This window comes from Anolis carolinensis, chromosome 2 (assembly GCF_035594765.1).
Source record: "Anolis carolinensis isolate JA03-04 chromosome 2, rAnoCar3.1.pri, whole genome shotgun sequence".
NCBI lineage: Eukaryota > Metazoa > Chordata > Lepidosauria > Squamata > Dactyloidae > Anolis > Anolis carolinensis.
In genome coordinates this window covers 153,766,574-153,790,464 of record NC_085842.1, presented here as the reverse complement: position 1 = coordinate 153,790,464, position 23,891 = coordinate 153,766,574, and the positions used below count along the sequence as shown (strand labels likewise).

General features: G+C 39.7%; 1 long non-coding RNA gene across 3 annotated transcripts; it reads left to right on the top strand.

Moving 5' to 3' along the window:
• The first annotated feature begins 1,298 nt into the window (after nucleotides 1-1,298).
• Nucleotides 1,299-12,003, top strand: LOC134296301 (uncharacterized). 3 transcript variants are annotated; one of them, XR_010002997.1, is made up of 3 exons: nucleotides 1,299-3,423; nucleotides 6,660-7,867; nucleotides 11,720-12,003. It is a non-coding gene; the product is annotated as an uncharacterized LOC134296301 (long non-coding RNA). The 3 variants fall into 3 exon arrangements; XR_010002995.1 differs by lacking the exon at nucleotides 11,720-12,003 and adding an exon at nucleotides 8,635-9,056; XR_010002996.1 differs by lacking the exon at nucleotides 11,720-12,003 and having other exon boundaries at nucleotides 6,660-8,155.
• The last annotated feature ends 11,888 nt before the right edge of the window (nucleotides 12,004-23,891 follow it).

Sequence of the window (23,891 nt, the reverse complement as noted above, 5' to 3'; positions counted from 1 at the left end):
CATAACTACAGAGCTCAAATTGAAATTTCATGTTTACCACCTTATCACATTGATAAATCTCCCAGTTGTAGGACACTTCAGAGTCTCTTCAAGCATGGAGAGGCACTGAGCTCATCACATTAGTTAAGATATTTCTGGACATCATGCATAGCCTTCCATGATTGAAAAGAGGCAGAACTGTGCTGAAAAGAGAGAACTCCAGCAACCGGTCTCATCACATTGAGAAATTTCCCTGAAAGGAAACTTCAGCCTCTTTTCTAGCATGGAGAGGCACTGAGATCATCATATGTTCCAGGGTTGAAAAGAAGCTGAAATGTCCTAAAAGGAGGGAACTCTGAACATGGACTAGCAATCGTGTTCAGAGCTTCTACCTCTTATCACACTTTACTCACATATTTCCAACCGAAAAGCAGGTGGGATGGGAAGCATCAAAGTTTCCCTGTTCTGTTTCATTGCCCAAACATCAGCAGTCTCTTGTATCCTATGGGGTATGAGGCACAACCATGGGATGCTATGGAAAGCAATGGTTTTAACCCAAATTACTGTTTCTTGTATCCTTTGGAGTTCCATGCAGATCAATAGGATCCTATGGGAAGATGAGGTTTTAAACTGGTGGCAGTCTCCTTTAATGTAAAGGCCTTTGGGCAGGGCAAGGATCTCTTGGTTTTTAGATATTGTTATTTCTCATTATTAAAAAAGGTAATACTGACCTCATAATGAATGTAAATTATGAATGTATTACCAGCTCTTAAGTTTCCATTTGTGATTCTGATGGGAAGGCAGAACTCAAAACCTGGTGATTCTCTCCCTTAAAGGGATGACTATCTCCTTAAAGGGATGGTTATCCATTCTTCCCCTCTCAATATGATGAGGTGATTAGACAGCACCACTGAAATTAGTGAAGAATACTAAACTTGTTGTCCTTTCTGCTAGAGCTAGAAGGCTGGATTGGTGTATGACTAGTGTTTTTGTCCAGTTTCTGCCTTCCCAATTTGATTGTTCTGCTGGAGAGATCCACCACAATCTTTCACATTTCCCAAGTGGTGTTGGGTGCCCTCCGGCCTGTCATGGAGCTGGCAGGGGGCTTCTTCCTCCCAGAAGCCCCCTGCATGGCAGGAAAAATTCCCGCCACCATGCCTAATGGCCAATCAGCAGCAGGCCTGGCCCTGCCTTCCAATGGGCAAGGGCAAGGGCTGGGGATGGGACCAACCCAAGCAGCCCATTTAAGACAGATCGAAGGTCCGGAGCAGGCATCAGGCCTGCTTTTTTTTTTTTTTTTTTTTTTTTTTTTTGCTGTTTGTGTTTAGGAGTCTTATAAAAATGTTTCTTTAAAAGGCAGTTGGCTGCATTTTCTGAATTCTGTTTTGGACAGTGGTGAAGTTAACTGTTGGGGAATGTTTTGTGGTCAAAAAGGTTGGATTACAAAATAATAGAAAAGCAATCACACAAAAGACCTTCACATTACAATTCTTTGCTGAAGTATTCACTAACCTTTGACTTTTCTCCATTTTGTTCATTTGCAATATGGAATTCAAATGGATTTAGCTGGCATGTCGAAGTGTTGAATTCATAAGGGGGGATAGTGGAAATGAAACTCAACACCTCTCAATACAGAGAAGAATGACTGAAAAGAAAAGTGCAGACAAATAACAACAAACCAAGGACCAATTTAGGAGTTGAATTGATGCAGGATGGAAAACGACTAACTCTCAACAAATTTCCAGAACTATTGGTTTGTCTGGAGGATTTCTAGGATGTAAGATTTAATGTTATCTATGAATTTTAGGGAGGAACCTAGATGTTAACCAAGATAGTGGTCACTTCACTCTTTATTCATCTGATTTCTACAAAAGCAGCTTGTAGTAAGTGCCCTGTATGGCAACTGTTGTTGGACTGCAACTCCCAGTATTCCTCACTGCTTCTTATGCTGGTTAGGATGGTTAGGAGATGTAGTTAAACACCATCTGGAGAGGCAAATGATGCCCTGCTATAAACAGAATTTTAACAAATATAGAGATGAAATGCAAAGTGTGCTGTATCTTAATAATGGGAAACCCCATTAGGACATTTTTTTCTGGGCATATTTTTTCTCTTCCATGCTCCAAAATTTCCCAAACACTGAAGACTAGGAATTCCTGTAACCACAATCATCCTCAACTGAAGGTAAGTCATGCTGTTTTGTGGCACTCGGGCCTGAATATCTCTTTTACAGTACTTGACTGAGCATGCTGATTTTCCTAAAGTACGTTTTGCCGTGAGCTCTTTCATCTCTGTCAAATTGGACATGTTCTTTCCTGCCATGCACTATAATAATTCCCACAGACTGAACAACATGAGGGGAAAGAAGGGGGAAATCAGGTTCAAGGACAGGTTATAGACTTTTACTCAACCAGAAATGATCAGAGAGTTGTTTAGCAACATTTACTTTACTCTTACTATATCTAAATTACTTAGGTAAAAATAAACAGCTGTCTAGCATGGTTCTTGTTAATAGTCTTCTAGTGGAGTCATGAAACCATTATACTGATTCATTTGTGATGTCCAGATTTCAAGGAATGGGCTATGACTCTAGAGCTTAGGGTTCAAATCCTTGCTCAGCCATGAAGGCTCACTGTGTAACTTTAGGCATATCCTATTCTCTCAGCCTCAGAGGAAGCCAAAGCCCCCCTCCTCTCCTAATAAATCTTACCAAGAAATCCAAATGATAGGTTCACTTTGAGGCTAACAAATGAAATAAATGGCTTGAAAACATACCAAAAAAACTAGTAACCTCTTGCAAAACCTAGGAAGATGGAATTTGAGGATTTTGACATATATCTACAGGCAGTAGGTTAGAAATGAAATGCTGGATTTTTCTTTAGCAGTATTGAAGATTGGGTTTTAAGAACATGAAATTTTTCTGGTTTTGTGGAACAGACTATGATGTGTCTACATGGTCAAAATAAAGTGGAGTCAACACTCAGCTGCTGCGGAGAGTCCATATGATGCATGGCATGCAGCAGTTAATCCCTGTCTACAGAACATGGGATTTATTCCACAACTTCTAGGAATTTCAGGAGACATCCCACAGTTTCAGAGGTGTGGACAATTGATTTGGGTTGGATCTGGTCCAATCCACTGCCCACATTCCCAACTCATCTGCCACTGCCGTCTCTCTCTGAGATGCTTGCTGGTGATATCACATTTCTGATAATGTCATTTTTGGTACTGAGACATGTGACCAGGAACGTGATATCACCAGCCAACATCGGGGGAGAGTTCTTTGCTTGCGGTGACATGGTGGCAGTAACCCTGATGTACCAGGGACTGGCTGGCTGTGTGCATGGTTAAATGTTGCAACCTCACTGCCAGGTAAAAGCCAATCACCAGCAGAATGGACACCTACCTCTCTGCATGGCTGATGCCTGGTAAAGTACATTTTAGGTAAGTGGGCTCAGAAATGCTATTTACATAAGTAAGCAATGCAAATGGAATTCTGTTTATTGTTTCCTGTGCCAAATGACATTTTCTGAACAAGAAAATCCAGTATTTCAACAAACTAGAATTATAATTACTTGTAATTATTTTATAAGGAAAAGTGGGCAGTATATATTGGGCTGAATCCAATCAGTATTCTCTGCTAGAATAGTCCAGTGAATCATTGGAAATTGTTGATTGACCACATCCCTGATAATTCAGTGGGTTTCCTCTACCTGAGATAACAATTGGATTTGCATTCCTTTGATGCTGCTGCTGCTGATATTTAAAAATGTGTTGATATGCTAATAGTAAATGATGTCAAATGGGATACAGGATGATGAAGAAAACAAAATGAGTATTTTTGAGAACCTGGGACAGACGGCTATATATAAGATTAATAAGATTCTGAATGATAATAGAATAGCTGGTGAAACCAAGGGAAATGATCACATGCTTGATCATACTGAGGTATAAATATTCAATAGTATTCCTGTACCTTCATATTATGTAAAGAGAAGTCATGGGTGGGGGTTCATGAATGGGAATGAGGAAGTGGTGGGACTGGGGAAAAATACTTGTATTTTGATTGTGGAATATCAAAGATCGTATGTTTCTATGTGTGTGTATATATATTTCACAATAAAAAAGCATTTGTGAACAAAAAATATGCCAATGATAGAAGCCAATATAAATTAATGGCCAGAGTACTTGTTTTTAAAGAATATAAATCCAATGGAAATAAAAGTAAATTTGGTGAATCTGAAATCATCTGAGAGATGCTGTTCTCATTAGATATAAAATCAATAGTAAGAAAAGAATAGATTGCAGCATGGTTCACTGGGCCAACAATCTGACTTAGGATAAGACAATATTTTATGAAGGCCGTGGTGGTGCAATGGGTTAAACTCTTAGAATCATAGAATCATAGAATCATACAATAGTAGAGTTGGAAGAGACCTCATGGGCCATCCAGTCCAACCCCCTGCCAAGTAGCAGGAAATAGCGTTCAAAGCACCCCCGACAGATGGCCATCCAGCCTCTGCTTAAAAGCCTCCAAAGAAGGAGCCTCCACCACAGTCCTCACAGTGAGGAAGTTCTTCCTGATGTTCAGGTGGAATCTCCTTTCCTGTAGTTTGAAGCCATTGTTCCACGTCCTAGTCTCCAGGGCAGCAGAAAACAAGCTTGCTCCCTCCTCCCTATGACTTCCCCATATGTATTTGTACATGGCTATCATGTCTCCTCTCAGCCTTCTCTTCTGCAGGCTAAACATGCCCAGTTCTTTAAGCCACTCCTCAAATGGCTTGTTCTCCAGACCTTTGATCATTTTAGTCACCCTCCTCTGGACGCTTTCCAGTTTGTCAACATCTCCTGCTGGTCTGAAGGCTGGCAGTTCAAATCCATGAGACAGGGTGAGCTCCCATCTGTCAGCCCTAGTTCCTACCAACCTAGCCATTCAAAAACATGCAAATGTGAATAGATAAATAGATGCCACTTCGGCGGGAAAAGGCAAAGAGGTGTTCCAAGCAATCTTGCCAGCCACATGATCAGGAGGTGATAACACAGGCTCCTCTGCTTGAAAATGGAGAAAAGCACCTTTCAGAGCCAAAGATGAGCACAGTCTCAGGATGCTGGAAATGAAAGGAGAAGCCTTGCCTTTGTTTGTATTTCTGTGTCTCATGTGATTGTAAAGGCATTGAATGTTTGCCTATGTATGTAAATGTTGTAATACACTCTGAGTCCCCAAAGGGAGAAGGGCGGAATATAAATGAAGTGAATTATTATTATTATTATTATTATTATTATTATTATTATTATTATTATATCTTAAGAAAAGTGAAGGAAGGAAGGAAGAAATGTAGCTGCAACTGTTAAAGTCATAGAAAGGAAAACATTTTAAAAAAATACATGAGGACTGTGAAGCCCATCCATGGAGACCACTGAGGAGAGTAAGAATTTTTGAAGGTGTGAAGGGACAGCTTGGAAATAAGGTGATGACAGACAAAATCAATGCATTATTTGCATTTGTCTTCGCTCCACAAGATGTTGGACATATGTAACCCTAAGCAGTTCAAATACGCAACACCAATCAGCTCTTCAAGAATGAGAGCAACGTGTTAGATTTATCTCACAGTCCACATTCCCAATATCTCCTCTAGTGATTAATGGTAGCTTATTTAAGTGGGCTGTGTTGTGTGACAGCTAAAGAAGACCATGGTTGGAATAGGATTATCATATACAGTTAGTTTCTGCATCCATGAGTTCTGCATCAACAGATTTAATCAACTATGACTCAAAAGTATTTGGAAAGAGATTCCAAACTTTTCCAAAGAGTCAAGTACTATGTTAATGTGCAGGTATACCTTGCTATATCCTCCTGCTATTTTAAAGATCCTCAGGCTCTCTCTGACACCTGTTTGAATTCATCACCATTTTATACAATGGTCAATGTTTTATTATACCATTGTATATAATGGGACTTGATAATCTATAACTGAAAGTCCATGATGGAAGAGAAGTCTTATATACATGTCCAAACTGAGACATGTCCCAAATGAGACATGTAGTTTCTTCCTTACAGAAGGAGAGGAAAAAAGAAAAATATATGTATATGCAGTCAAACCATGAGGTTCTGGTTCACCCTGCCTACTGCATCAATAAAATATGTATCATCACTTAAAGTCTTGTTTACATCAGGGCCATTTCTTGTCTATTTCTAATACTTGAATAAGACAAAGAAGAGCCTGGAAATATCTTTGCTTTCCACTCTTTGAGGGCTGCTGACAACAAAGATTTCTGACAGTTTTGATATACATTTAGCATGTGAGAATGTAGCATGCGAGCAAGATGTGCATGTCAGTGGTACAAGTGTGAATGTGTCCTATGGAACCAAATGACAGTTGTTGCGTGAAATTTTTCTAGCCTCAACTTTGAGCTGCATTGACAAAGCCTAAGGTTTGAAAAGGCATTGATTTCTCCTTTTCACCTGAGTTTGAGAAAAGAGTTATGCACATTTGTGGTAGAAGTGAACAATAAGCCACTTCTGGACCCCTTTCAAAGGCTGTTTTCAAAGAAAAAAGCTCAAATGTGTTGCATAAATGTGATCTATGATCACATTTGAGATGCCAACTATTTGCACATTGTTTATCATTGATGGCCTTTCATATTTTTACCATTACTTTGATCTTTTCAAAACATGACAGTGGAAATGTGAGTGACAACTCCAACTGAGAAAGACTTGTGCCATTCAAAACGGATTCAATCTTTCTTCAATATGCTGGGAAGACTGTTGCATTTGGAGGGTGAGTCCACTGTTTCCATTCTTGTCAATTCTGCGTGGTTAAGAAAACAATATGATACAATAGAATTAAAAGTGGCAATTGTTTCATGACTTACAGGATATAACCATTTTTGCAACAGCAAAGGCTTTATCCAAACAGTAATATCATCAGACATTGTTGTCATGTTTCCACAGGTCTGAAACTGAATGCCTGAATAAACTATTCTGGGATAGATTACGTATATGATTTTTACTTTAGCTTCTCCAGCTTGTCGTGAACAAATTCATCTCTTGTGGGTAGGAAATCTCAAATCAGGAGAATATTGTATGGATTTATTTGTCTGTTTGCTATATTCAACTGTTCCTCAGAAGGACTTCAAATGCAAGATACTTCATCTCAGTTTTTTTTTTCTTACAGCAAGATGTCTGTGGGATAAATCAGGCTGGAAGAGAGGAGTGACTGGCTCAAAATCATCCAGTTAGCTTCAGAGTTCATGGGGGCTAGAGTTCAGATTTCTCAGCTTTCAATGTAATCCTCTTTAGGGCTACACACTATGCTGGAAATAAAGCTGTGTCCAAGCCTTAAATCCTTAACAATATGCAGCTCTTACTTGCTTCCATATAGACATAGAATGATAGAATAATAGAGTTGGAAGAGACCACATGGACTATCTGGTCCAACCCTTTGCCATGCAGGAAAAGAACAATCAAAGCACCCCCAACAGATGGCTATCCAGCCTCTGTTTAAAAGTTTCAACGGAAGGAGTTTGGACAACACTCCGAAGCAGACAGTTCCACTGCTGAACAGCTCTTACAGTCAGGAAGTTCTTCCTAATGTTCAGGTGGAATTTCTTCTATCATTTGCTTCGAATCCTAGCCTCTAGGGCAGCAGAAAACAAGCCTGCTTTCTCTTCCTTATGACATCATTTCACGTGGCTATTTATACATGACTATTATGTCTCTTATCCACCTCCTCTTTTACAGGCTAAATATACCCAGCTCTTTAAGATGGTCCTCATAAGGCATGATTTCCAGATGTTTTATCATTTTAGTCATCCTCCTCTGGAAACCTTCCAGCTTGTCAATATTTCTTTTAAACTATGGTGCCCAGAACTGGACACAGTATTTCAGGTAAGCTCTGACTGAAGCAGAATAGAGAGGCAACATGACTTTGCTCAGTCTAGACACTATACTCATTTTAATGCAACCCAAAATCCCATTAGCTTTTTAGCTGCTGCATCACACTGTTGGCTCATGTTGAACTTGTTGTCAGAAAGACTCCAACATCTTTTTCACATTGACTGTTGTCAAGCCTGGAACCAGCCATCCTGCATTTCATTTTTTCTGCCTAAGTGTAGTGTCTTACATTTGTCCTTGTTGAAATTCATTTAAATAATAAACGTATTATTAATTTTGTTAGTATTGGCCCGGCTCTCTAATTTGTTAAGGTCATTTTGAATTCTGATTCTGTCCTCTGAATTATTAGCTATCCCTCCTGATTTGGTGTCATCTGCAAACTTGATAAGCATGCCCTCTAAACCTTCATCCAATACACTAATAAAGATGTTTTAGAGTGCTGGGCCCAGGTCTGAACCCTGCAGCACTCCACTCATCACTTCTTTCCAGGATGAAGTGGAACCATTGGTGAGCACCCTTTGGATTTGGTTGCTTAACCAATTACAGATCCACATAATAGTAGTATTGCCTAGCCCACAGTTGACTAGTTTGTTTGCAAGGAGGTCATGGGGAACCTTGTCGAAGGCCTTAATGAAATCAAGATATGTTATATCTACATTTATCTATCTATCTATCTATCTATCTATCTTAAAAAAATGAACATATGTATGTATGTTGAGGTGTATGTTTGCAGCAGCTTTCCTATTGGCTCTCATTTCCAGAGATCACTGTGACCCACACTAATGAAAGATCTGGACCAAACTTGGTACACAGAACCCCCATGACAAACAGAACATAGTTGGAGTTCGAGTTTGTCCTGCACTCAAAGAGCACTCTGAACCCCACCTATGGTGGTCTAGACCTGGCAAGATGGCACTACCTGGAGGAATCTTCCATCTTGTGTGACTATGGAGCTGAACAAACAATTCCTCATATGTATGCTTGCCCACAATGCCCTGCCTCATGCACGGAGGAGGAGTTGTTTAAAGCTACGGACAATGCGGTTGCTGTTGCCCGCTTTTGGTCCAAAACTATTTAGCTGTTTGTGATTCCTTTATTTTATCACTTTTAAACGTATTTATTATGCAATGCTTTTGACATGAAATAAAATGGTCTAGACCAAACTTGACACAAATAATCCTGATGACCAACATAACTTACTGGAGCGGTTTGGGGGGGGGGGTGACCCATCCAGATGGGAATTCACCCTGCATCCAGAGAGCCCTCTGAACCCTACCGATGATGGGTCTGCACCAAACTTAGCATGACCCAACATGGCCAATTTTGAGTACAGATGCGGTTTGAGGGTGATTAACCTTGGAATCTGGAAGTTGTAGTTCACCCGTATCCAGAGAGAGCTGAGCCCAGCAGATGATTGATCTGAACCAAACCTAGCTCACAGACCAAACATGGCCAACTTTGAATACTGGCAGGGTTTGGGGATGATTGACCTTGGAATATGGGAGTTATTGTTCAGACACATCTAGAGAGCACTAAACCCAGCTGATGATGGATCTGGACCAAACCTGATACACTGACACAACGTGGCCAACTTTGAATACTGGCGGGGTTTGACATGATTGACCCACGATTTTTGGGAATTGCAGTTCACCCACATCCTTATGCAATTTCTAATGGGAACACTCATAAAAAACAAAAGCAAAGACTGACTTTTTTCTAATAAATAGTGTTACAAATTACCAAACGGATATTACCAAACATCCAAAAACAAACAATGCCTTTTTCAAATAATCCAGGCATCACTTGGACTGTTGGGAGTCTTAATGACACACAGCAGTTCTAGTGAGTATAGCATGTAACCTCCATTTTAGGCAAAGATTGAGAATATTGCAGAGTTTGCAGAAAACTCCAGAGTATCTTGGGACTTTGGGACAGTCTAGCCAGTGGAACAGGTCCAATTCCACTCAATGCACTGCCCACTAATCAGTACAGGAAAAGGGAATGGATCAAACCCACACCACAATTGCTATCACTCGTAGCCAGCCACAGAGCTCTATTCAAGCTGCTGATTATTTATGGGTGCCTCTGCTGATGTCAGAACAGGGCTTCATTGCAATGAGAAAAAAGGAGAGGTCATCCCTTCCCCTTCTTGATGGTCACATGGATACACCATTCTGACATCAGCAAGGGCTCCCACAGTATCTAGGAGCTTAGCTAGAGCTCTTGGGCTTTTCACTGAGCTAATTTGCCTATTGTAGATGTTCTTAAAAGCAAGATTTTGTTCCAGAAATTATCTCAATATGCCTCAATCATGTTCTTCTGCAAGGCCATATGACTAGTGGCTCCATCACACTACATATTATAGCAGTATTACAGTATGAGTACCCTAATGCTTGGGACCAGGAATGTTTGTAATTTTGGATTTTAGTTTATTTTATTTTGGGATTTTGGAATTCTTGTATTTGCATATACATACATAATAACATAGCTTGGAGATGAGACCTAGATCTAAATATGAAATTCATTATTCTTATCAAGCTTATCCACATTAGAGTTACCATTTTATACAATACTTTTAATCCCATTGTGCATAAAACAAAATGTATGTATATTGGGCCATAAGAAAACAAAGATGTCATTATCTTAGCCACCCAATGAGGAACATTTTGAATTTTGGAGTATTCTGGAGTTTGAAATTTCAGATAAGGGATACTCAATCTCGATTATGGTTTAATTGCCATGGTTGCCTCCTATGAAATCCTATGAAATTTGCAGTTCTGGAGTGGAATGTAGAATTCTCAACCAAAGTGCTGTTTGGTTTACTAACCTATAAATGGTAAACCCCAGAATTTCACAGGATGCAGACTTAGCAGTTAAAGCGGAATAATGCCATTATAACAATGTAAGACATGAAAACTGTAAACTCTTTTTTTTAAAATTTGTCAGGATTTTGCAAAGACATATCCAAAAGGCAACTGACAGTGTTCAGAGTAGACAGTGAAGAATTGTTCATCTATCCCCAACTTTTTATATCAAAACTATAGCATCTTAGCAGCAGGGGGGAAATCTGGACCTTAAAAATACAAGAACAGAAAGAAGGGGCCCGTTCCATGTTTGGCTCTGGCAGCATTCATCAGGGTACTCTAATTCTCTAGAGAATATGGCTCTTGAGAAATAAAGTGTTCCTCCATTTATAAACATAGATGTTTTATGAAACTTTAAGTTGTTACTGACTCATGGCAACCGCAAAGCAAACTTATCATATTTTTTTTGTGATAAAATATGTTTAGGTTTGCTATTGTTTTTCTCTGAGGCTGAGAGAAGAATGAGACTCTTCCAAAATATGGGTTTTCATGTCTGAGCAAGGGTTTATCTGTAGTCTCCATGAGTCTTAATTAACATTCAAACAATGCAAAATGCTGGTTCTAAACATAGATGACAAATGGGAAAATGTATCAGTGTCACATGCTTCTACTTTCAGGTTTTTGTTCTGGTTTCTGTGTGTGTGTTTTGTATTTTGGAAATTCTGACTAGAAAAAAAATACCAAAATAGATTTATCCCCACTTCCTAGAAGATGGACAAAAGGCACTTAAGATTTCTCAAATCTTGGTTAATTTTGCTCAAACATGAACTGAAACAAAATTCTTCCCAATCCCAAATGTTGACCTGTAGCCTTCCAAATCTCTCCCATGGCTTCATTATTATCTTGTGCTTCCCAGGGGTTGTGCCCCAACAATCTAAGCCAGCTGGAAACATTTCAAGGTTTAGAAATGGGATTAGTTTATTACAACTCAATCAAATCTCTTTAATTTGACTGTCTTGGCTTTGTTCTTTTCCACATGCAGGCCAAATGTATAACTCACCGAAGAAAGGTGTTTATCATTGGTTGATCAACACATGAATCTACAAGGTGGTAACTGAAGTTATTAATTTCACTGTATGTGTTGTTCAAACCTGCTCTTGCCAACTGATAGGGAGATAAATGTCAAATGATTTTGTGATAAAGAGAATACAAGCTCCCACTATGATTATTAACACCAATAAGTTTATAAACCTGTTTAAAATTAGTTCCTACTATACTGTTGGCTTTCTAGTTGGTCTGTGTGATCATTTTTTTTCAATATTCATCACTGTTACCCCCCCCCCCCCCACCCACACACACACACACACAAATTTCAGAACATTTTACTCATCTACTGATTTTTGGTGAACAACATTTAAAAAAAAACCTACAAGAGCTTCTTCTTGAATTTGTATTTTTAATGATACAACATAACCAGAGTGACATTCTCCTAAGTTTCAGAAAGATTTGCAAATCCACTGATTTTTAGGGAATTTTAACCAACATAAACTTAACAGTACTATTTCAGTGGAAAACCCCAGGAGCCATCTGGTCCAACCCTCTTCTGCCAGGCAGGTAAGGCACAGTAAAAGCTCCCCAACATACTCATCCAGCCTGTGTAATAATAATAATAATAATAATAATAATAATAATAATAATAATAATAATAATAATTCAAAGGCTGTACCAGTACAGGTGATCCCAGTGGTGATCGGCACATTGGGTGCAGTTCCAAAAGATCTCAGCCAGCATTTGGAAACAATAGACATTGACAAAATCACGATCTGACAACTGCAAAAGGCCACCCTACTGGGATCTGCATGCATCATTCGAAAATACATCACACAGTCCTAGACACTTGGGAAGTGTTCGACTTGTGATTTTGTGATACGAAATCCAGCATGTCTATCTTCTTTGCTGTGTCATGATAATAATAATAATAATAATAATAATAATAATAATAATAATAATAATAATAAAAACAGTAATAATAGGAAACCTACTAGGTAAACTTTAGAGTTACTGCCTCTCAACTTTGCTTACCTCACAGCCTTGATTTAACCCCCAACAATCCCCTTTTATCTCAAAATCCCTTTAGATAATGAACACAGGTTTTTCCCTCACCAAAACTTTCAAGGAAGAGGATGTGGCACAAGGTGGTAAGCAAAATTCTAAAAAATGTGGTTTGGGAAGGTGAGGACCCCTGTAGCAGAGAATTCAAAGGGTCACGCCCTAAACTACATTTCTCAGAATTCTGCTTGCTTCCCGCCTTAAAGCCTCAATGTGAGTGTGGTCTCTGCCTGTCTCTCTCTGGGCCGGCCATGTGCCAGAGGGGCTTCTTCTTTGCCCAGTCATCCAGCCAGGCATCCCTCAGGGTGCTTCCACAACGCCAAAAATGTGGAGTGAACCATAATTTAAATATCTGGTTTTCTGTACTTTCGCTGCCCACACAGGGAGCCAAAATCTCACCCTTTTTTTTTTTTGAGGGGACAGTCACATTCCTAATTATGCCAATTTGCAATTGGCATTTGGGATGGGGTGTATGGCACTGGCTTCTTACTCTCCATCACCCATAGCCTCCTTGCCAAGACTGCGGGGTCTCCTTTGCTCTCTGGTGCCTCTTAAAGACCAACAGAACTTTCAAGGGGGAATCCCCCCTTCTCTCTCAAAAGCTCAATTTAGCAAATAGAGCAAAGGACATCCTCCAGCATTGGTAAGGAGGCTATTTTTTACTATTTTAAAGGTTTAAAGGGGGTGAAGGAGGGGAGACCAGGGAGCAAAGGACACCCTCCAGCCTTGGTAAGAAGGCTATTCTTACTGTTTTGCAGGCTCAAAGGGGGTGAGGGAGGGGAGGATGGCACTACCATTCCTTCTCCTTGGGCTGCTTGAGCCTGCAAAGGCAGAATGGATGTGTAGACTGCCCTTATGTTCATGGATGGCCATCCTGAAGACAATCTCCACACCTTACTGAAAGTCCAGATCTTTGCAGGTGTTTCTTTAACCTAGAATAAACCTGGATTATTCCAGGTTAATGTACATTATCATGAAGCATTGTGCCCTTTGCTCTGCATTATAGTGCGGTGTAAATGGGGCCTCAGACACCTTGTGGTTAAAAAATTGACAAAAATGGCAATATATTTACTATAGGAAAAGAAACGTTAGGGTCAATATTAATTTTAAGAAATTGCAACACGCTTGGATGACATCCGCCAACAAACTAATCAGTAAGCTATATCCCAGAGTGGTGTGTGCATATGTGCCTCCAAGTCATTTGTCAACTTATAGCAAACTCCATTAATTTGATAGAGTTTTCTAAGGCAAGGAATACTTAGAGGTAATTTTGCCTGTTCCTTCCTCTATACCTCCCTTTAAAATCATTTTTCTGTTTCCATATTTTAAAAAAGGAAAGTGTGTTGCGGGTTTGTTTGTTAAATTACTTCCTGAGATTACAAGTCCCTTAACTACAGCCTTATGTAACTCACCAGGGATGTTTATTTTTTCTTCCTGGAAGTTGAAGGAATGAGTTGGAAACCACTGAAGAAATTGTTTTTTTCTTTAGTGGAAAGTGGCAGAAGAGACCCTTGTAGCAATTACCATCTAGGAAATTTGGAGAACAAGACCATACAGTGGAATAATAATAATTTAATTTTTTAGCAAGTCCAGCTCCAAACCAAGCAGTTTTTCAAAGGAGAATTGCCATAAATGATGACAATTAATTTTTGACCTGTATCATCTGTGTGCCAGAGTATCATTACACATCTCTAACTTAAAGATACATATTGGAAGGCTGTCATAGAAAATGTAAATTCAGTTTCTTCCTGCTATCTGTTGATAGTACATTATCCATGTTCTGCCTGTCCTTTCACTTTATATTTCAATTTGATTCCACTGATCTCTCCATATTGAATATGGAGAACAAATTTAAAATTGGAACACTCTTTTTTCTACATCCCTTTTGGAAGAAACTATTTCATGTTCCTTTGTTTTAAATTTGGAGGAGGAAATGGACCGAGAAAATCACGCTGACACTTTCTTGGCTCTTCTTTTTTTTTTTTTTTCATCAACACCCTCAAAATGTCTCTACTTCTACCCTTAGAAAAACAGGTATTAAATAACCATAGACTGACACACTTAAGTGCTTAATTAAAAGGGAATATGATGTTCAGGGCATACACATTTTAGAGTGAAACCCAATGTATGCAATTGTTCACTCAAAACATACAAAACATACTTTACGGACAAGGTGCTGCCATTTAGGCTATCCAAACTGCAAATTTCCTCTGCTGTATGAATTGGTTCTCTGTTCCTTCTGTTTGGAAATAATGAAAATCTAGTCATCAGTATAGTTGCATCTTCTGAAAACTGTGATAAGTATAGTTTGGATTTCACCCTCCTTACAGCTTCAGTTTTCTTATTGTATGATACATTATTTGGAATTTGGTACCAGCAAGAATCTTCAGGTTAAAGAAGATGTAGAAGAGCAGCCTGCCCCTTTATAATAATAATAATCTTTATTTTTAACCTGCCCTGTCTCCCCTGAGGGACTCAGGATGGGTTCCAAAAAGAAAAATGGCAAACATTCAATGCCATATACAAAACAAATTAAGACAATTAAAGTAAACATTTAATAAACAGATAAAAACAGAACAATTGAACAACCTTGGATAAAACATGTAACTCATTCAGGCCTCATAAATAACACCATGAACATATTAAACCATTAAAATTTGTATAAATAAATTATAAAAATATAAAAGTATAAGAATATAAAATATATAAGTATATAGCTCTTCATTAAGTTAAGGTTGTTGTCAACATCATGCGACAGGTTAGAATAGATGGTAAAAACTAAACATTTCCTCTCCATAAGCTAACATATACAAATAAGTTTTAGCTGATTTTTGAGGGAGAGAAGGGGCTGTTTCTGATTTCTTTAGGGAGGGAGTTCCAGAAGGAAGGGGTGACCACGAAGAAGGCCCCCTCTCTTGGTCCCACCAGCTTGAGATGATGTATGGGACTGAGAGGAAGCCCCCCTCCAATGATCGCAGTGTCCCCCTCCAAAGATCTCAGGGTTTATAGGCAGGGATGCAGTTTCAGTCTAGTCCCAAACCATTTAGGGCTTTATAGGTAATAACCAGCACTTTGTATTTAGCCCGGAAGCAGATCAGCAGCTAGTGGAGCTGCCATAACACGGGAGTTGTCAATTCCCTGTACAGTGCTCCAGTTAATAATCTGTCTGCTGATCTCTGAACCAATTGAAGTTTCCAAACGATCTTCAAAGGCACATAGAGAGTGTTGCAGTTGTCCAGGCGGGATATGACTGAAGTGTGGACAACCATGGCCAAGTCTGGCATCTCAAGGTACTGATGCAGCTGGTGCACAAGATTTAATTGTGTAAAGGTGCTCCTGGCCACCGCAAATACCAGAGGTTCCAGGATCAATGATGACTTCAGCGTGATCTTCAGATCCACCTTCCAACTGATCAGGTGTACCTCTTTCTTGTCTGGATTTAATTTCAACTTGTTTGCCCTCATCCAGTCCATTATTGATGATGGGCACCAGTTCAGGACCAGGACAACATCCTTGGCATTTTGTGGAAAGGAGAGATAGAGTTGGGTGTCATCTTCATAAATTTGACACAGAAGTCCAAAATTCTGGATAACCTCTTCCTGGAGTTTCAAGTAAATGTTAAACAGCATGGGGGACAGAATAGAACCCTGAGAGAGCCCAGAAGCCACTGGCCAAGGTGTTGAACAAGAGTCCCCCAGCACCACCTTCTGGTACAGCCCTCTAAGAAGGACTGGAGCCCCTGTAAAACAGTGTCCCCAAGCCCCATCCCAGAGGGGCAGCTTAGAAGGATAACATGGTTGATGGTATCAAAAGCCACTGAGAGGTCCAGGAGAACTAGCAGGTAAAAACACTCCCCCATCTAGTTCTCTTCATAGATCATCCACCAAGGTGACCAATGCCATCTCAGTTCTGAAACCGGGCCTGAAACCAGATTGAAATGGATCTAGATAATCAGTTTCATCCAAGAGACTTTAAATATTGCTGGAGAGGGCCTGAGGATGTGTGAAATGGCTGGAGGCTACAGCAGGCTATGCTGACACCGCACTGTAGTGCTCGCCATGTTACAAATCGAGGTTTGCGTTTTGGACATTATTAGAACAATTATTAACATAGATGCAGAACTTTGGGATATGAAGGGTCTTTGAGCTGGTTGTTTATTGGTTGTTTTCCGAACATGTTGACAGTTCAAACAGGGATTTCTATGTAATTCTATAGTGTAAATGCACTCTTAGAATTAAATTACCATAATAATGCTTCCATTTGATCTAAGCCAGAGGTTCTTAAACGTTTTCAACCGTGGAGCACTTTTTGAAGCAAAGGTTTATGGTGGGGCCCCAAGGCGTGTGTGTGTGTGTGTGTGTGTGTGTGTGTGTATCAGGCATGGACAAACATTTGGATACACAGGTTGCATTGCATTTAAAAATTTGACAGATGGACCTGGCCAGAGGCAGATGGATGGAGAGTGTTTGTGTGAACTAACTGGAAAAAATGAACTAATTCCTATACAACTTGCACATATCTCATTTGTAGTGCAAAAAAAAAGGCAGAAAGGGAAAAAATAATACAATATTTAAAATTAAAAACAATTTTAACCAACATAAACTTAACAGTATTTCAGTGGAAGACCCCAGGGGCCATCCAGTCCAACCATCTTCTGCCATGTAGGAAAAGCATAATGAAAGCACACTCAACAGCTGGCCATTCCGCCTATGTAATAATAATAATAATAATAATAATAATAATAATAATAGGACCAAGCCCAGGGGCCATCCAGCCAACACATTTATGCCATTTGGGAAAAGCACAAAGTGCCCCTGGCACATCGCAATCCAGCATCTGTAGCAATAGTGTTAGGGAATTCTCCCAAAAATAGCAGAGCATCCAAAAATATATACAGGATAGTTAATTGAGCAGTCAGCTCACAGCAAGCAGAAAGGTGAAGTGTTGTGTGGCTGCAAAATAATTTTTGAGCTTAATAGGCAAAAATGCAGAATTCAATCTTTAAAGTTACAAAAAGGTTTACTTAAAAAATAAGAACTACATTTCTTGATAGGAAAGAATTGAGTCTAAGCTTCTCTCTATAACTTCTAAGTTCCAAAATAAGAGGAAAAACCTCAAAACACAACATCTCTTCAAACACACAGAGAATGTAGATGGAAAAAGCAGAAGAGTTAAGCAAAGGCGTGTAACCTGAAGATTATCCATTCTGATTGGTGAATCAGGATAGGAGCAAAAAGATAGAGAGAAAACAGATAGATACATTTCAATTGACATTCGGCAGTTGGGGGAAGGAATTCCCTCAACATATTCTAAAGTTAACTAACTGTTCCTCGTTGAGGATTGCAAACTTGGGCAGTGCAGTGTTGAATTCCAACAAATAGTAGTAGGAGTAGAAGTAATAATAAGAGTAATAGGAGGGGGCATCCAGTTCAGCTTCCATGCAGGAAAAGCACAATCAAAGCGCTCCCTAAGTAGTTAGAGGGAAATTGGTTTTGGAAGCAAAGAAAGCAAGGGGGGAGGAAAGGTCTGGGTGGCAAGAAAAAGACTCTGGGCAACAGGAGAGGCAGTGGAGAAAGGGTCTGTACCCTGGGAGGACGCTGCTGCTGTTGTTTCAGCAGCTCCAAACTTTAATTTCCCTGCATTTCTCAAGAGGAGGAGGAAGAAGAAAGAGGAGTTGGCAGGAAGCAGCATGGCACTATGGAGCCTCTGACTACCACTCGTAGAACCCCAAGGGCTCCACGGAGCATTGCTGCCTATACTTCTTAATCAGGATCCCCAACTATTGCATACATTTTACCAAACATTTGACACCATTCTTGATGGTTGAACATTTGGAGAACCATTGCTACCAGTCTGATGGGGTAATACAAGGTAAAATTAATGGATATACAAAGCAGCTTTTTGAGCTTCTGTGATTCACTTAAGCAGGCTCAAATACCTCTGCCAATGCCAGGCCGATTTAAATAAATGAATCATGTCTTTCCACTCTGGATCCAGACTTGCCTACCCCAAAGGCTTGCTGCTTGAAATATGTTGCTTTTAGTATCAGCTAATACTTCTCACCTGTTTGCAGTTGTTACAAGGGAATGTAGAAACCAGAGGAAATTACATAGATACTGTCCACCCCCAGATCTAATATTCCCCTTCCATGCGGTTTTGGGATACATGGAGGTTTTGAGTTGTGCTTGGAAAACCTAATGCATGTACTGACATCTGGAAGTATCATAACGATTGCTGTAAGAATTATTGCCATAGCTGGAGATGAATCCACAGCTCTGCAGCCCAGTTGGTCTAGCAACAGCTTGCTTTGGTTATTGGAAACATACTCTAGACCAGATTTTACTGAAAGAAAAAGAAAATAAAACCTAATCTAAAGATTAGTGTAATAAACTGGGCAGCAAATTTTTAAACTGATGACTGGTTTGAATTTGTTTGCTTCCTTTATTCGTGAATTGCAAGGCAAAAGCAAGAGGGCTTTCTTTTAGAAAAGGTTAGGAATGGGGAGGAAAAGGTAACTCTTATTTGAAAAAAATCAAATCAGTTTTTTTGTTAAAAGAGAAATGTTTGAAACTTTCCTTTATAGAGATCCAATTTCATTTAGAAAATCTCAGGACCAGGCTACAAAAAGTCATGGTATGGAGAAAACTTCTGTCTTGACCTTCTAATACAGAGGAATGTGTGGCCCTCAAGTTTGTGCTGGAGTGCAAATCCCACCAGCCTAACCAGCATCATCACTAGTAAGGAATAATTGGAATGACTTGTCAAAGGCTTTCATGGCTGAAATCACTGGGTGGTTGTGCATTTTTCAGGCTGTATGGCTATATCCCAGAAGCATTCTCTCCTGACATTTCACCCACATGGCAGACATCCTCAGAGATTGAGAGGTTGTGAGGTAGATATGGGTGAAATGTCAGGAAGAATGCTTCTGGAACATAGCCATATAGCCCGGAAAATGCACAACAACCCAATAGGAATGACTGTTCAGCAACAATTGCAGGACTATATAATCCTGATCCTTGCTAATTATGGTGAAATTGAGATGGTTTGAGTCTCTGGGATCAGAACAAAAATCATGGTAGCACTGAAATTGGAACAACATGTTGATAGCGACGTCACTGGAGTTTAGTACCAGAGCCGGTCCAACAATGAGGTGAATTAAGCGGTTGCTTGGGGCGCAAAACATACGGGGGTGCACTCGAGACTGCTTTGTCTGTTGATTTGTTGTAAAACATGCTGTTTTGGTGCTTAATTTGTAAAATCTTAATGTAATTTGATGTTTAATAGGCTTTTCCTTAATCCCTCGTTATTATCCAACATTTTCGCTTATCCAACGCTTTTATTTTTCAGTGATTGGTTTGGGGTGGGGGGCAAAATTATGTTCACCTACACTTGAAAAATACCTAGGGCCGGCTCTGTTTAGTACTTATCATCAGGCAGCTCAGAAACCAGCAGAAATTAGCAGAGATGCCAGTTTCCCTTCTTTTAGCCTTCTAGTATATTCTGGAGATAGACTGCATGCCCTTCAGAGACATGAAGCTTTATGATTCAGATGAAACCTGTTGACAAAGCTTCATGTTGCCTCACTCCTGGACATATGCCACTCCAAACATGCTTCAGGCTAAGGAAGGTGGGTGTTATTGGTTATCTGAGACACTCTACATTTCATAATAACAACCTTTCAGGAAGAACTCTAATTAAAATGATTCCCAGCATCATGTTTTCAAAACAGAGAGTGCAATGAGGCAGATTTTGAAAATGGCAAGAGGGTGATAAAAACTCTTTGCTCAAGCCATATAGAGTGAAGAACAGGAAGAAGGCCTTGAGGTATTTTTTCCAGTTCAAGAAATACTGTGAGTTGACATAGTATTATCTCTTGATTAAAACATAATAGCCTGTCTGTAAAGTTCAACCGAATGATATGTCTCAAACTGCAGAATCTCATGTTCAGGTGCATTAGTTCTAACCTTCCCCACACTTTAAGTTGTATGTCAAAACAGTATATTTATAGTCAACTGCAAGTACATCTGTATAGCTTTTCTGTATGTGCTAAAGGTATCTACATTGTTCTTAATATGCCAAGACACACACACACACAAAAAAAAAAATCTGAAGACCGATTGTGTGTGTGTTCTAATTTCTCTTATATCCATTCTCAAGTTTAAGAGGAAGATAATGTAAGTCCATGAAGGAATAATCTTTCAGATCTCTTTGGGCATAAATCTTATTGCATCATGTTTCTCTGGTACTGCAAATGGTTTTGCCTTCTGTCTCTCCATTTTAACTAATGAGTTACTTCCAAGCTTTAATTATGGCACAAGGTAGAAAAAAATATCAGAAGTTTCCTTTGGTTCCATTGTGATTTCCACCCATAGAATTCCGCATTAAGAATGGATTCCACCCTTTTCTATAGTGGCAGAATTTTCTATACATTTTTTTTTTTTGCAATCCTTACACTTTAGATTACAAATGTCAATCATCCTCGTTTCTTTTTGTCATCTCTACTGTTTACCAATATAGGAAAATGTATAGTTCTCAAATAATACTACACTATTCTTTTTTATGCTTAATATTTGGGGGAATTCATGTTTGTCCTATTCAAATTAGTGGGTTTTTATGCATATTTTAAATAATATTAGTTTCCAATGCCATAAATCTTAGTGATGCCATTTTCCCCCTGTTACAAGGGACTTAATATCACAAGTACACCTCAGAAAACAAAGTAAACGTGTTCCTAGGAATTACTTTTTAATAGAAACTTAGGCATCAGAAGAAGAAATAACATAGACAGGATAAAAACAATTTTTCACATAACAACAACAAAAAGAGGAGGTCAACTTATTTCAATATAACCTTGTTTTCATAAGACAAAAAGTTGTGAAGTGAAAAAAATCAGGTAAGGTAAGCCTTGCATGAATAAAAAAAATTGCACTCTTCTAGAGATCATCATCCTCATCAGATGGGCTTAAAATTGGCAGCATACTCCAGAGCCCCACAGAGCCTTCCGGCTCCCATTCCATGGTGTAGAGCTATTTCCGGCAAGGCTCTGTAGCACAAATGGAGAAGAACCAGCATAGGCTGCCACAGTGGCAACATGGGACGCTTCCTGTCTTGCATAGGGATCAACGGGGGGAAGCCGGGTTGTGGGTGCTTCCCCCGTGGAATGGAATTTGGGGTAAGTCAGGCGATGCAAGGCATGGGGCGACAGGTTCCCCATGCCCCAGGCTGGGCACTGACAGATTTGCCACAGTCCATGATGATTCCAGCAGTCAATGTGATAAGGCTGTATGTCAATGTTTCTCCCAAAATTCATCCAGCTACCACTTTTCTTGTAATGTCCCTTGTGTTGACCAAACTTATGGGTCTATGTGTCCTGTTTTGTCTTTCAAGAACAGCCTTAAGACACTGTGGTAAATAAATGAAAACTGCTTTACTTCAGCAAAACATAAATTACAGCACACTCAGTGGAATAATGCAAAAGGAAGCAAGGAAGTCTTACAGCAAATGCAGTTCTTAGTCTCTGATACAGTCCCAAATCAAATAGCAGTCTTACTTCAGACAAAGAAACAGCAATAAATCCAGATGCAGACTCAGATCAGGCACATGGGAAGCGAAGGCATTAGAGTCAGTTTGTTACCAGCAAGAGCTGGCTGCACCTGTTTCTGCTTTATAGTCCTGGGTCCCCTCACAGCTGCTAGGGCAGTTCCTAATTAATCAAGTGCATTTCTGGCAGCTATCCTAGTTGAAGGACGTCTCTGCTCTGTTTCCTTTCACCTCTCCTGAAAACTTTCCTGCTCCCCTTCCTCTTCTGAAGAAGAGAAATCTTTAACACTATGCTTTTGTAACATTTTGGAGAGGGGTAGACAGAAGCTGCTGAAGCTAATCAGTTCACCTCTCTTTTTTTTCTTTTGTTGCTCACACATGTTCAGTAAAGGATGAAATAAATATACATTGAATTAATCTATGCCAGAAATGTGAAAAGTGCAGCACCTCATATGTAGTTGGAATGAAACTCTCAGTAGCTCTATCTGGCCAATCACGGGGTGACCAAAACCAATGAGAAATAAAAGAGTGGAAAGTGCAGAGAGAAAGAGCAAGTGAAAAGTGAAAAAGCAGAAGAGAAAGTCTAATGTAGGCAAATCTGAGCTGAAGCTATATCAAGTGAAATATTTTGAAGTACTGTGCTCTGTTGCTGGATATTCCTCAGGAATATCTTAAAATCATTTTGCTGTCCAGACAGTTGGCCAGGCATTACGCATACCATTATTTTTACCCTGTCCTCCTGGGGACTTCTACTACCATTATTTCACCAGCCAGAAGCAACTCCCTAGCAGAGCCTTGCTGGTGACATTACTTCTAATGAGGTTACAAGTGGGTACACAGCTATGTGACCAGTAGAAGTGACGTTGTCAGCAAGGCTCTGCTGGAGAGCTGCTTCTGGACAATAGTGGGTCTTACTGTCATGCGGATATAAGACCACCCCAGATCCAACCCAGCTCTCCACACATCAAAAACACCACAGGTCACTCAGGGGCTTCCTGGAAGCTCCAGAGTAACTTGTGGTTCTTCTTGTGTCATATTAATTAGGCATGTGCAAATTAATCAGAATCCTTGTTAATAGAAATGAAATCATATCCATTTTGGGTTCTGGATGGGGTTCCAAGGTGGTTTGGTGCTTCAGATTTAACCTTCCAATTCTAAGTGTTGAAGTCCATTTATTTAATGGCCTCAGAATACCTTTGGATATATGAGAAAGTGTTTTAATTCAACCAATCTCCTGGCTAGCATCGGGGCTTAAGAGCCCCATAGAAACCAAACCCGGAGCGTTTTCCTTCCTGGTTTGCAGCGGGGCTACCACTGTAGCAAGTTTCATTAGGATAGCTCAAAAATGAGGGAGAAAGTGCCCCTCACGTTTCCCCATTGACGATAATGTTTTCCTTCATGCACATGCGCATTAGCCATTAACGAGGTACATACAAAGATTTGGAAGTTTCAGAAAGTTTTGAACTTTTTGCCTTCAAAATTCAGAAATGACTTTAGAAACGAAGCACCAGCACCCCCTACTTTCAAAGAGAGCTTAGAACCATTTTTTTCCTGGATCGCACATG